Below are 16,139 nucleotides of genomic sequence, written 5' to 3'. Positions count from 1 at the left end.
CATGTCAATGCGCGTGTATAATCGCATGTAGACTGCAGGTCAACCTTCTGTGCAGCGCTGTATCATCACGTGTACACTGCAGAGCACACGCACTCTAAGACGCGCCCTCAGACGCTCTGAGAGGAAACATTTTTTCGCGTCTATGTCTGCCTCTACAGTGAGATGTAGACACGCTAGTAGACGCGCTGTTTCGGCCGATTTTAGACCGACGACTGCCATTGACGATTTACAAAATGCAATACATAATGGAATCACAAATCCTAAATACACAGACAGAGCAGAGAGAGGAAGAGAGAAACAAAGAGAGAGAGAGAGAGAGAGAGAGAGAGAGAGAGAGAGAGAGAGAGAGAGAGAGAAAGAGAGAGACTCACATTGGGTGTTTGGTGTGGCAGGTGGTGGTGCTTCTCATTCTCCTTCTTCCTCTCCTTGGTAAGTTACCCTCCCTTGATGCTTGTTTGCTTGCTTGCTGCTTCTTCTTGTTCTCCTCTTTCTTATTCTCTCTTTCTTCCTCTCATTGGCTTTCCTTTTTCCCTTCTTGTGTGTTTGAAATGAAAGAAGAGCTGAGTCATGAGGAGGTGAGGCATAAAGAGACTAGGTGAGGCATGAAGAGACTGCATGTCGGCTAAACTCAAGCTTCAGAACTGCAAAAAACGCAGGAAAGGAAAGGCACAGTTTGAAAAGAAATGATTTAAGTATGGTTGGAATTTTGACGTGTGTGTCTATTTTCGCGTGTATATATGCATCTATTGTTCAGGTAGACGCGAGTATAGACGCGAATATAGACTCATAGTTAAACGGAGATATAGACGTGCATTTGGGATTTATCATAATTTTTTGTTTTTAAGATAAGTTTTGATAGTGAATTCTTATCATAAGTTTTAATGTATTTATGATGATTTTTGTGTATTTAAAATTAAGATCTTATGTAAACATATGAATGACAAATATTTTGATGTTGTCATGAATTAGGTTTAATCATGTCGACATCATCATCACCTAGTGCGATGCAAGCTGGTGAGTCAATGAGCACATCCTCAAGTGAGGATGAAACATTGCGTCTTCATAATCGAGATGCATGGCTACGACGAAAAATTAAATGCATGTGTGATCATTGTCGAGGGTATATTTTTCAAGCACGTCGAATTGCAATGTCACACCTCAGCTTGTATGGAGAATGGGACCGAGAAAAAGCACTGGTATTCATAGTTGTTTTTTACCACTAAGATTACATGTCTATGTTACGGGAATTATATATCAACGTACATGAAACTCCCTTTTGTGGTTGAGCAGGATGTGGTGCCACATCCTCAGATGCTCTCTCCCGGGCGTCGAGAGGTTGCAAAACGTCGACGCAAGGAGGCAGAGTCTTCAAGAAGAGTAGGGACTGACGACCATGATAGTAGCCCTCATGAAATGCGCCATCAGGTCGTAGAGGATGAGATTTTGGACAACATGGTACACCATCTATTTTCGCAACCGGTTCAGGGAGAAGGTCACTCTACGAAGTCAGATGATCCACTATATGTAGCATCATCTACTCCGTTGTATGAAGGTTGTACGTACTCCGTTCTTCGTGCATCCCTCGAGATACTTAACTTGCAAACAATTTATGGATGGAGTAATGTCAGTTTGGATGCGTTATTGAAGTAGGTATGAATTCAGTTTGGCTTATATATGAATCATAATATTAATTGTTAACCTCTCTATTTTGAAATCAGACAGAAATATATGTTGGTGGTTTTTTAATTCACTTTTAAAAATATATATAGGTTATTATCACAAATGCTTCCAAAAGGAAATAATTTTCCAACTAAGAGAGAGCAAGCAAGACATTACTTGACATCTCTGGGAGGCCTCGATTATGTCAAGATCCATGCATGTGTCAATAATTGTGTCTTATTTCATGGGATTCATGAGTTCGCACGAGACTGTCCTGTTTGTGGCGAATGAAGATACGAAGTGGAGATGAAGTCAATGGATGTGCCTCGTAAGGTTTTGCGACATTTTTCGATTGTTCCATGTATAAAACTTATGTTCAAGTGTAAGTCTATTGGAAAGCTCATGTCATGGCATGCTAGTCATCGTTCAAGTGATGGAAAATGGAGGATCCCTGCAGACACACCCGCATGGCAACATATAGATAATTTGTGGCCCGTTTTCAAAGAAGAGCCAAGAAATTTGAGATTTGGTTTAGGTATGGATGGAATCAATTCATTTGGCATCAAAAGCACATCATACAGTGTATGGCCAGTGGTATTGGTGAACTATAATATTCCTCTATCCATGGCAATTAAAAAGGGACATGTGATGTTGTCCCTTGTGATTCCTGGAAAGCACAAGGTAAAAAACATGGACATTTACTTAGAGCCTTAGATTGAAGAGTTAGAAATGTTATGGGAAGATATTGAGGTGCAAGATACAAGTGCATCTGCATCCTCTAGAGATTTCACATTGAAGGCCATGTTGTTGTGGACCATGCACGACTTTCCAGGATACGAAGAGTGTTCAGGTACATGTATATAACTCTATATTTGAAATTCAAGACTTGAATCAATTGCATTTTATTAATTCACTTGTTTTTTCACGTTTAACCACGTCAGGATATCATGCATGTCCTATTTACGGTCCCTCTCTAGTTTCCTCCAGGCCGGCACGTTTAAAGAAGGTTATCTACGACAATTATCATCAAATTCTTCCTATTTACCATCCCAAATATGTTCTCCCTACTAATGGAATGACTCCACAATCTCTAACCATTCGAGATTGGAAGGAGAGATGGATTAATACCGACAGCCACCCTCCACTCGGCATGAGTCGGTAAGAAGTGCATTTCTCTCGATTGACTTTAAAGTATTTAGCATGATGGATTGTTTACATAATATATTGTTTGTTTGTTAGGTTCTCTATATTCTTTCGTCTTCCGTACTGGACTGCACTCAAGATCAATCACCTGTTGGACCCAAAGGAAAGATCAATCCAAGGTCACATGAGACGAGCCTAGCCACGCATTGGACCCAGAGGAAAGATTGAGCTACCCCATGCACCTTGGATGTTGTCAAAGAACGAGGAAAAAATAGTGAAGAAACAAATATATAGCTTTCGAACACCCACAGGATGTATGAGATGTCTCAAGGGAGCCTTCATAAAGAAAAAGAAAAGAGGTGTGGAGCAACTATCTGGTTTGAAGTCCCACGATTGGCACAAAATGATTCAAGTAAGGGTATCTCTAACCATGAATATAGTAATTAGTGGAGTAACTATGTGTAAACTTTGTGGTATGATGACTTTTTTCTCAACTAATCATTTGATCTATGAATATTGTTTACATTCAGTTCGTACTTCCTACTAGCATATCCCATTGTGCCTCCAAAGATGTACGTGATATCATTTATAAGATGGGAGAGCTTGTGAGGTGTGTATACATTGTATTTTTTCATTATATATCTTTGAATTTCTACACAAAAATAAACAATTCTCAAATACATCTTGACAGATACGTGAGCTCGAAGGAAATTGATCCAAACAAATTGCAAGATGCTCGAGTATTATCTCTTGAGGTGGTTTGTTTGGTGCAGGAAATTTTTCCTCGATCCATTTTGACTACTCAATTACATTTACTCGTACATTTGATTGATGAGATCGCACTTTGTGGGGCAGTTCATGTAAGGTGGATGTTTTTTCTTGAGCGGGTTATGAAAACCTTGAATGATTTTGTGAGGCAAAAAGCACGGCCTGAGGGAAGCATGGCTGAGGGTTGGTTAGTGCAATCATCCCTTGTTTATATCTCTGAATATCTTGCTGAAGTGGATCCCTCTTAATCACAACTATGGAAAGATGAAGACTTGAGGATGACCTCTATAGTACCTCAAGGAAAAGGAATGAGTAAAGTGCTAACAAAAGAAGAACTTCGTAAATTAAATAGTTTTTGTGTGCTCAATAGTGATGTTATGAGCAAATGGGTGACACTATATAATGAAGCAAGGGCAAGAAGAAAAAGCGAAAGACAAGAATTTTGCACTAGATATGGACGTAATGTCTCATTTCCAGATCATCTACATGTGCTCCCACATCATATTTACATAGATTGGTTACATGCACTACAACAAAAAAGCCTCATACACGCACATTTAGATGCGATTTTTAAATACAGGGAAAAACTTATGGGCGCATCTATCCGGCCGTCTATTTGCGTGTCTATCATTCCGCGTCTATAATTGCATGTATCGACGAATTTACATGCACAAATAGACGTGCAATAGACGCACATATACACGCGCATATAGACACACTTTTAGACGCGCTTTTACAAGCACTGATAGATGCAAACGAAAAACAAAAAATGTCATTTTTTTAAAAAAAATTAATTTTGTTTTTTAATTTGAATAATGCAGCGCGTGTAGTCTGCATTATAGATGCACGAATAAACACGAATTACCTGCAATTTAGACGCGCTGATAGACGCACAAAACAGAACTGGGAAAAAAAACCAGAGAGCATGTGGTTGCAAATGCTCTCTGGTCCACATGCTCTCTGGTTTTTTGTTCCCCCTCCCATACATCAGATTGTGTATTTGGGAAAAAGACAATGTATTTTACGGGCACAAGAATTGAAAGTGAAAGTCCATGTATTCATTATATATCAAAGCATTTACAAGGGAAGTTTTGAGTGCTTGCGACCTAAAGCATGGCCGCAAGCAATAGGCTCAAAGAGATATCATACATATACAAGAAAAGAAGGCCTCATGAGGAGGTATGGTACTCCTCTACGAATCAGAAGAGGAAACATCCTCGCTAGTACCACCATGGCTACTAGCATCGCTATCCCCCTCCTCACTGTGCTCCACATCCGGTTTCGCCTACACACACAAAAGATCAGGGTTGCTTACATAGACAAGGTGGAGAAAAAGTTATAATTAGTTATACTTTTGATAGGAAAGTAAGAAAAACATACCTCCTCTGGCTGTCGAATCCTCATGGCCCGGTTGTATTGGTCCTCAGTGATGAGACCCTCCTCATAAAAGTGAAGCCATGTCGCTGCGCAGTTATGGCCTCGATGGTAACCTACCTCTCTAGGGGTAGGTGTCCTACCAATGATGGTTGTCTGCAAAACATTTAGAGATATACAAACAATTAGACGTCACAATATATTAGACTAAAATATATAAAGAATTTAAAGAAATATATATTTAAAAAAACTAGAAATCAAAATATACTTACAAACTCTGCCTCCCACGACTCTCTGCCGCTCGATCCGTAATGCGACGATCCCATTGTTTCCATTTGGATCCGTCGCGCCTCTGCGTGCTTTCTTCTTGGCTTTCTTCCACTCTACGAGGTGGCACATAGGTGGTTGGCTGTAGGCTCCACGCAGCTCATCAATCAGTGGAGAGAGGTAGACATCCATATTCTTGACTTTGTATCGTCCAGGCACAAGCAAGCTGAGCAAAAGGTGTCTTTTCTTGGTGGAAATCCATGGCGGTATATTGTAGTTAACAAGGACCACGGGCCATACACTATAGGAGGTGGAACGTAAACCAAAAGGATTTACCCCATCCATGGCAAGACCGAATCGTAGATTCCTTGCCTCCTTTGCAAAGTCAAGGAAAGTCTCGTCAATGTGATGCCATGCTTCTGAGTCAGCTGGTGTATGCTATACACCATCAGTGGATCGATTTTCCGCATGCCATTAGTCAACTTTGCAAAACTCTTAGTCTGAAAAATGTGACGAACACGCGGTATTAGCGGAAAGTGACTCAAAACCTTTTGCAGAACAGTGTGTCCTTGCAAGTCATTTTGATACCTGTCCGCACCGCACTTGGGACATGTGGCCAACAATTCAAACTCTCCCTGGAAGAGAACAAAATCATTGGGGCAAGCATGAATGCAATTATAATCCATGCCTAGCTTTCACAGCACTTGTCTTGCATCATCACGAGACTCAAGCATCGTGTTTTGGGTAGGCAAAATGTAAGATTTCAATGTTCTACAAATTGCAATGAAGCACGTTATTAGAGTACTACATATCACATTTTAATGGCTTTCAATAAAGAATCATACGCATCATAATATACCTGAATAGCGCTGTCACACTCGCACTGCTCCATCCATACTTTGTTTGTATGCTCAACAATGCAAGAAGTGTCTTCAAATGAGATACCCGACTCCCATCATACAATGGAATGGCAGTCTCCGCAATAAAAGGATCTTGGGATTCCGAGTCTGTCGGAAGCAATGATTCGATAATCTCCTCTAACTCGGGCTCCAAAAAAGCAGAAGGACCTATGAGACAGTTAGTTATCTCGGACGGCGTTTGTATAGAGCGCGGATGAACCCGTCTTACTGGACGCAAGAGATCTGCGGACTGCAATGTATCAACATGGTCCTGACCCTGTAAAGGACGTTATGGAGCTAACTTCTAAGATAACCCCAAACTGTTATACTTAAATCAATTACATGTCATATAGTAATGAGAGAGAACTTACCGCAATCTCGTAATTCAAGACTGCTTGGTCGATTATCTTAACTCGAAACTCTCCATACCGTTGCACATGCTCTATGAACAAACGACGTTTCTGACGAATGGCCAATTTGCATTGCGTGCATGGACAGGGGACACGTTGATTAAGCCAAGCCTCACGATCACCACCATGTTGGTCGTGAGTGCTAGACATCTTGATTGCGATGTAATGGAATGATAATTTAATAACGATTCTATATTGTATATTGGGACCACTCCACTATATATATTTTATGTCTTTTTTTAAAAAAAATTCATACCTATCTCTTTGAGTTCAGCTCTAAACTTATCTATCTTTGAGGTCGGCTCTAAACTATGCTCACACACATACATTTTCATACCTACATTGCAAAGAATAAAAACCAACACAAGATAAAATTTCAAAACACTCGCTTCCATTTCTCTCTCTTTCAACACTTCCTAACCTACATTGCAAAGCAACACAAAGCAACACAAAGATAGAGAAACCAACACTTTCTAACCTACATTGCAAAGCAAAACAAAGATGGTAAAGAAACCAAAACAAGGCATACCATCGTGCTCTCTTCTTCTTCCGCGACCTCTTCGTGCGGGCGACGCTCCTCTCCTCGCGTGGGGCTCGAGCTTGCTTCCTTTCTCACCTCCCTTTCTCACCTCCCTCTCTTACTCACCTCCCTTTCTCTTTCTCTCCGCCTTTGCGCGCACATTTGAAAGAAACATTCGGGTTTCCGCGAAAAGTTACCGCAGTAAGTCGTCGCTATTAGCGTCGCTATTTACGTCGCTGTTTGCATCGCTAAATAGCGACGTTTTTAGCAACGCAGATAGCGACGCTAATATCGAGTCGAAAAAAAAACGTCGCTACTTGGCATTGCTATATGTGTGTACCCTTGTAGTGTAATAAAAAGACTTGCACCAAGATTTAGAACTTCATTATACTTTCAATACTTGCGCGTACACTACAACAGAAATGAGGTATAGACGTGCATGTTAGACATGCAAAGTCAGGCGCATCTATCATTGCTTCTATATGTGTGTGTAAAAGTGTGTGTAAATAGACACAAATTTTGCGTCTATATATCCGCGCCAATAGACGCCAATATAGACGCAGCAGCAAACGCACAATTATTTAACCACCTAAAATTGGAATTAATATAATTAAAAAACCAAAGTTAATAATTATTTAACCACTTGAAATTGATTCTTGAGCATGCAAATGTGCGCATGATAAAAACCATAGAATTAAGAATACACATTGAATCATTGAATTAAAAAAATAGAGTTAATAATTACTTTTTCATTGCTCTCTAATGAATGGCAGTTCCTCCAGTTGACAAGCCTGATATAAGTAATTAGTGGCAAGCGACAGAAACCTTATAATTAGTAGCAAGATGATAAAAGATACTTCCTTTTTATTATGTAAAATTCAATGCTTGCTTTAAAATTGACTATTGATTCTTAAGTATGCACGTGTGCGCATGATATAAAGCATAGAATTAGGAATACACATTGAATCAATAAGCAAATTAAGTATGTTACAGTGAATGATCCATCTCATCTTCAATGAGATCAGCCCTTGCTAAACTGTCTACTTCTAGGTCTATGTTACCAAGAGGTAACGAAACAAATAAATCTATCCCACTATCAGATATGTTGCTATATTGCTCAATAACTTCATCAATATCATCGACAATCATATTATTTTCTTTTGTGTTTCTTTGAACATCCTCGCGAGGTTCATCTTGTACTATATCACGCATATCATCCATTATGGTGTCATCATGCACATCATCATTAATTGTTGGATTGTCATCTGCTATCTCCATGTCGGTAATATTACCATATATTGGTTTTGAACGATTAGATATAGGAATGGCATACCACCATCGGTTATTGTTTACCATTGGATGATACACAACCTGTGTTTGAAAAAAAAAAGCAAGAAACTTAAATACTTATTATATTATGTATATGTATCACATGTATACATATAAAAAAATTAGCCTTTGCATAATACCTGCTCGTATTCTTGAGGTAGTACTAATGTGTCATTCTTGTTTTGGTGAAATTTTGTAGAGTTAATGATTACAAAACCACTTGGATGACATCTGATTGTGTAATGTTCACTATTTGTTACCACTTCTTTAAACCACTTCACATCTAGTACATATATAAAGAATCGTCTGAAGTCAAGCTTCAGAATATTTTGGATCAAGCCACAATAACCTTCCATGGTACCATTGGCATCCTCGAAGTGAGCAAGGACACCACAATCTTGGGTATTTCTCTTTTCATCTATACGTTGAGTTCGAAGATGTTTACCCTCACACCAAAGTGCATTGAATAATGTGCACTAGTAGTAAAAGATAAAAGATCAAACATGTCAATTACTTATATAAAATAAAATTATAGAAACAAATTAATTTATAGTATGTCTCACCTTTGATTAGCAACCTCCTGCGTATTCCCACTCTTCTTGAGATATATTAATTTCCTCCTCTTTTTCCATTCTCTCCATTTCCTCATGTAACCAATCTATATCAATATGACGTGGGAGCGCATTTAGATGGTCTAGAAATGAGACATTACGTCCATATCTAGTGCAAAATTCTTGTCTTTCGCTTTTTCTTCTTACCCTTGCTTCATTATATAGTGTCACACATCTGCTCATTACATCACTATTGAGAACACAAAAACTATTTAACTTACGAAGTTCTTCTTTTGTTAGCACTTTACTCATTCCTTTTCCTTGAGGTACTATAGAGGTCATACTCAAGTCTTCATCATCTTTCCATAGTTGTGGTTGAGAGGGATCCACTTCAATAAGATATTCAAAGATATAAACAAGGGATGATTGCACTAACCAACCCTCAGCCATGCTTCCCTCAGGTCGTGCTTTTTGCCTCACAAAATCTTTCAAGGTTTTCATGAAGCGCTCAAGAAAAAACATCCACCTTACATGAACTGCCCCACAAAGTGCGATCTCATCAATCAAATGTACGAGTGAATGTAATTGAGTATTCAAAATGGATCGAGGAAAAATTTCCTCCACCAAACAAATCTCCTCAACAGATAATACTCGAGCATATTGCAATGTGTTTGAATCAATTTCCTTCGAGCTCACATATCTATCAGGATGTATTTGAGAATTGTTTATTTTTGTGTAGAAATTCAAAGATATATAATGAAAAAATACAATGTATACACATCTCACAAGCTCTCCCATCTTGTAAATGATATCATGTACATCTTTGGATACACAATGGGATATGCTAGTAGGAAGTACGAACTGAATGTAAATAATATTCATGGATCAAATGATTAGTTGAGGAAAGAGTCATCATACCCCAAAGTTTACACATAGTTACTCCACTAATTACTATATTCATGGTTAGAGATACCCTTACTTGAATCATTTTGTGCCAATCGTGGGAATTCAAACCAGATAGTTGCTCCACACCTCTTTTCTTTTTCTTTATGAAGGCGCCCTTGAGACATCTCATACATCCTATGGGTGTTCGAAAGCTATGTATTTGTTCCTTCACTATTTTTTCCTCATTCTTTGACAACATCCAAGGTGCATGGGGTATTTCAATCTTTCGTCTGGGTCCAATGCGTGGCCAGGCTCGTCTCATGCGACAAATGTTACGTAAATCCTCCCTTACATTAACTGAATCACGAGCCCCTATCAAGTGATCCCATAATGTAGATACAACATTTTTGAATATGTGTATGGGGTCCAACAGGTGATTGATCTTGAGTTGTGTCCAGTACGGAAGACGAAAAAATATAGAGAACCTAACAAACAAACAATATATAATATAAACAATTCATCATACTAAATACTTTAAAGTCAATCGAGAGAAATGCACTTCTTACCGACTCATGCTGAGTGGAGGGTGGCTGTCGGCATTAATCCATCTCTCCTTCCAATCTCGAATGGTTAGAGATTGTGGAGTCATTCCATTAGTAGGGAGAACATATTTGGGATGGTCAATAGGAAGTAATCGATGATGATTGTCGTAGATAACCTTCTTTAAATGTGCCGGCCTAGAGGAAACTAGAGAGGGACGGCAAATAGGACATGCATGATAACTTGATGTGGTTAAACTTGAAAAAACAAGTGAATTAATAAAATGCAATTGATTCAAGTCTTGAATTTCAATTATAGAGTTATATACATGTACCTGAACACTCTCCGTATCCTGAAAAGTCATGCATGGTCCACAACAACATGGCCTTCAATGTGAAATCTCTAGAGGATACAGATGCACTTGTATCTTGCACCTCAATACCTTCCCATAACATTTCTAACTCTTCAATCAAAGGCTCTAAGTAAATGTCCATGTTTTTTACCTTGTGCTTTCGAGGAATCAGAAGGGACAACATTACATGTCCCTTTTTAATTGCCATGGATGGAGGAATATTATAGTTCACCAATACCACTGGCCATACATTGTATGATGTGCTTTTGATGCCAAATGGATTGATTCCATCCATACCTAAACCAAATCTCAAATTTCTTGGCTCGTCTTTGAAAAGGGCCACAAATTATCTATATATTTCCATGCCAGTGTCTCTGCAGGGATCCTCTATTTTTCATCACTTGAACGATGACTAACATGCTATGACATGAGCTTTCCAATAGACTTACACTTGAACATAAGTTTTATACATGGAACAATTGAAAAATGTCACAAAACCTTACGAGGCACATCCATTGACTTCATCTCCACTTCGTGCCTTGATTCGCCATAAACAGGACACTCTCGTGCAAACTCGTGAATCCCACGAAATAAAACACAATCATTGACACATGCATGGATCTTGATATAATCGAGGCCTCCCAAAGATGTTAAGTAATGTCTTGCTTGCTCTCTCTTAGTTGGCAATTTGTTTCCTTTTGGAAGCATTTGTGATAATAACCTAGATATATTTTTAAAAGTGAGTTAAAAACCCACCAACATATATTTCTATCTGATTTCAAAATAGAACAATTAATATTATGATTCATAAGCCAAACTGAATTGATACCAACTTCAATAACACATCCAAACTGACATTACTCCATCCATAAATTGTTTGCAAGTTAGGTATCTCGAGGGACGCGGGAAGAACGGAGTACGTACAACCTTCATACAATGAAGTAGATGATGCTACATATAGTGGATCATTTGGCTTTCATAGAGTGACCTTCTCCCTGAACCGGTTACGAAAATCGATGGTGTACCATGTTGTCCAAAATCTCATCCTCTACGACTTGATGGGGCATTTCATGAGGGCTACTATCATGGTCGTGAGTCTCTATTCTTCTTGAAGACTCTACCTCCTTGCATGGAAGTTTTACAGCCTCTCGACACTCGGGAGGGAGCATCTGAGGATGTGGCACCATATCCTACTCCACCACAAAAGGGAGTTTCATGTACGTTGATATATAATTCCCGTAACATAGACATGCAATCTTAGTGGTAAAAAAAAACAAGGAATATCGACGATTTTTCTCGGTCCCATTCTCCATACAAGCTGAGGTGTGATATTGCAATTCGACGTGCTGGAAAAATACACCCTCGACAATGATCACACATGCATTTAATTTTTCGTCGTAGCCATGCATCTCGATTATGAAGACGCAATGTTTCATCCTCACTTGAGGATGTGCTCATTGACTCATCAGCATGCACCGCACTAGGTGATGATGACGACATGATTAAACCTAACTCATGACAACATCAAAATATTTGTCATTCATATGTTTACATAAAAACTTAAAGCTAGCGTATTAATTATTCTAAGATCTCAATTTTAAATACATAAAAATCATCATAAATATATTAAAACTTATGATAAGAATTCACTATCAAAACTTATCTTAAAAACAAAAAATTATGATAAAGCCTAAATGCGTGTCTATATCCGCGTTTATGTATGCATCTATATTAGCGTCTATTTGTGCATCTATGTTCGCGTCTATACTCGCGTCTATATGAATAATAGACGCGCATATACACGCCAAAATAGACACACACGTCAAAATTCAAACTATATTTAAATCATTTCTTTTCAAAGTGCACCTTTCTTTTCCTGCGTTTTTTGCGCTTCTGAAGCTTGAGTTTAGCCGACATGCAGTCTCTTCATGCCTCACCTCCTCATGACTCACCTCTTCTTTCATTTCAAGTACACAAGAAGGGAAAAAGGAAAGCCAAGGAGAGGAAGAAAGAGAGAACAAGAGAGAGAAGAACAAGAAGAAGCAGCAAGCAAGCAAGCAAGCATCAAGGGAGGGTAACTTACCAAGGAGAGGAAGAAGGAGAAGGAAGAAGTGCCACCATGTACCCACCACACCAAACACCCAAGGTGAGTCTCTCTCTCTCTCTCTCTCTCTCTCTCTCTCTCTCTCTCTCTCTCTCTCTTTGTTTCTCTCTTTCTCTCTCTGCTCTGTCTGTGTATTAGGATTTCTGATTCCATTATGTATTGCATTTTGTAAATCATCAATGGCGATCGTCGGACTAAAATCAGCCGACTGAGCGCGTCTGCTAGCGCGTCTACATTTCAGTGTAGATACAGGTATAAACACGAAAAAATGTTTCCTCTCATTATGTCTGGGGGCGTGTCTTAGAGCGCGTATGCTAGCGCGTGTGCAGGTCAATCTACACGTGATGATACACGCACGCGCAGATTGACCTAGAATATGTGTCTAACAACGCGTTTATACTGCATCTCAGATGCGAATATAGATACGTTGAACAGAGGGTTGACTTTAGGAGCGCGTCTGAGAGGGCGTCTAACTTGCAATTTAGACGTAGTTATACACGCGCCAGCTCTCCCAGGTCTGATAAAAAATAATATATTTTTGCAATGATGAATGTGACCAATCCCATGTTTGTGTTTATCAGTTTTCTTGTTTATGAGAAGCATTAGCACTTAAGTTTTGTGCTCAATGTCTAAAGAAAGCTCTTTGAAAATGAAGGTAATATATGATTTTTTGTATGCAAATAAATTTGTCTTTTTCCTATGTTTTTTTTGCAGATGTCGTATCCTGGTTCATCTAGCAATGACCCGGATTTGGATTGCATGAATGATACATTAGCCTCATTTGGCAGGGGGGTCAATGCATTTTTTGGAGGTTTTCTTAGTAGGGAAGACTTCATGGGAGAGATGACCAGACACCTTGGCCGCTCTCCCACAGTGGACGAGGTATTCAGTGTCATGTCTGGAACGCCTCTGAAGTCTTTGCCTGGCACTACTTCCCAAACTCCAATTGCAGGTACTCCACATGTAGGTACTCCATATGCAGGTACTCCACGTGCAGCACCTGTACGTGCATCGGCTGAAGCACAAGCATCTACAGAAGCACATGCATCTGTAGAAGCACGTGCATCCAGGGAGGCAGAGGGTAGTCGACAGAGAGGGAGGAGGGAGAGTCGAGGGGGAGGACGAGTCTTGTGTAGGGGTTGCCTAGGAGGTGGCGAGTGATCACCCTCACTAGTAGATCACGTAGAGGAGCTTGTACACCAGTACTATAGAGTTACAGATACTAGTGGCATCTTCCATGATGATGAAGGAAGGGATGTAATGGCGTACATGAGGAGTGTCATGCATGCGATGTATAAAGATTATTTCATTGCCTTCAAAAATTAGAAAAGCGGCTTGTGGCAGGAGGTGTTGAGGGCAGTCCATAGGAGGTACCCAAATCCTAAGGTTCAACAATTCTCGGATGATTGGGGACACACAAAAGTGAGGGATTTTCTTTACAACAAAAGTTCCCACCTCATGACACGCACCAGGGACTCATTGCGGAGGCAGAAGGAGGGGCGTGGAGCCTATAGCCAACCACCTATGTGCCACCACATAGAGTGGAAGAAAGCTAAGAAGAAAGCAGCAGAGAAAGTGAAGAGTTGCCAGCACATAGAGGTGCAGCGGATCCAAATGGAAACAATGGGATCGTCGCATTACGGATCGGGCGGTAGAGAGTCGTGGGAGGCAGATTTTGTAAGTATATTTTGATTTTTAGTTTTTTAAAATTTATATTTCTTTCAATTCTTTATATAATTTATTCTAATATATTGTGTCTCATAATTGTTTGTATATATCATAATTGTTTTGCAGACTACTATCGTTGGTAGGATACCTACTCCTAGAGAGGTAGGTTACCATTGAGGCCATAACCGCGCAGCTACATGGCTTCACTTCTATGAGGAGGGTCTCATCACTAAGGACCAATACAACCAGGCTATGAGGATTTGCCAGCCAGAGGAGGTATGTTTTTCTTACTTTCCTATTAAAAGTATAGCTAATTATAACTTTTTCTCCACCATGTCTACGTAAGCAACCTTGATCTTTTGTGTGTGTAGGTGAACCCGAATGTGGAGCATAGCGAGGAGGGGGATAGCGACACTAGCAGCCATGGTGGTACTAGTGAAGATGTTTGTTCTTCAGATTCGTAGAGGAGCACCATACCTCCTCTATGGCCTTATTTTCTTGTATATGTATGATCCATCTTTGAGCCTACTGCTTGTGGCCACGCTTTAGGTCGCAAGCACTTAAACTTCCCATGTAAATGCTTTTGATCTATAATGAATGCATGGACTTTTATTTTCAATTCTCGTGCTTTTAGATCCATTGTCTTTTTCCCAAATGCACAATCTGATGTATGGGAGGGGGAAAGAAAAAACCAGAGAGCATGCTCATTGGTTTTTTTTTTCCAGTTCTGTTTTTCGCGTCTATCGGCGCGTCTAAATTGCAGAAAATGCGCGTTTATAAGCGCGTCTACAATGCAGAGTACACGCGCTTATACACACGCTAGATAATTCAAATTTAAAAAATAAATTAAATATCTTTTTTTTAAAGGAGATTTTTTGTTTTCCGTTCGCGTCTACAGGTGCTTGTAAAAGCGTGTCTATAAGCGTGTCTATATGCCCCTCTAACTGTCAAATAGACGCGCTAATAGACACACAAAATAAATTAAATAAATAGCAATTTTGATTTATTATATGTATGTATTCACACGTGTATATGTGCGTCTATTGCGCGTCTATTTTTGCGTGTAAATTCGTTCATACATGCGATGATAGACGCGGCACGGTAGATGCGCAAATAGACGGGCGGATAGACGCGCCCGTAAGATTTTCTCTATATTCAAAAATTGCGTCTAAAAGTGCATCTATGAGGCCTTTTTGTTATAGTGATACATATTCTACTTTGCCTTATCTTGAAGTTCTTATATTATATCAAAGTGAGGTAAAACTGCATGTTCATGATAAATTACAAATTTATCGAAGTAAATCTTGCTATTACATTGATGAGTGTTAAAAATTCATAGCCGTTATGAGCATCAATATAAACCACCAATTTTTTAATCATTGTATTAAATTTTATGGTAATAAGAACACAAATGAAATACATTACATTATTATTTTACTACTTTAAAATCTATAATTCCATAGAAATTTTGCATTAAAATTTATATTTCTAACAAAAACAATTTGATTAATACAAATGTAAGACTTGTTTTTTATGTACTCCCTTATGGATGGGGGGGCGCTTGTTGGAAGGAGTTGTGGGAGGCGAAGGTATGAACATGATTAGGCTTTTGGATAGCTTGTTGGTAGTTTCTCGTGTTCATTTAAAAACATCACTAGTCTTGTAACAAA

The sequence above is a fragment of the Lygodium microphyllum genome, chromosome 24 (assembly GCF_053477565.2).
Source record: "Lygodium microphyllum isolate KBCC chromosome 24, Lygodium_microphyllum_v1.1.10, whole genome shotgun sequence".
NCBI classification, from domain to species: domain Eukaryota; kingdom Viridiplantae; phylum Streptophyta; class Polypodiopsida; order Schizaeales; family Lygodiaceae; genus Lygodium; species Lygodium microphyllum.
Note: the sequence above shows the minus strand (reverse complement) of the source record.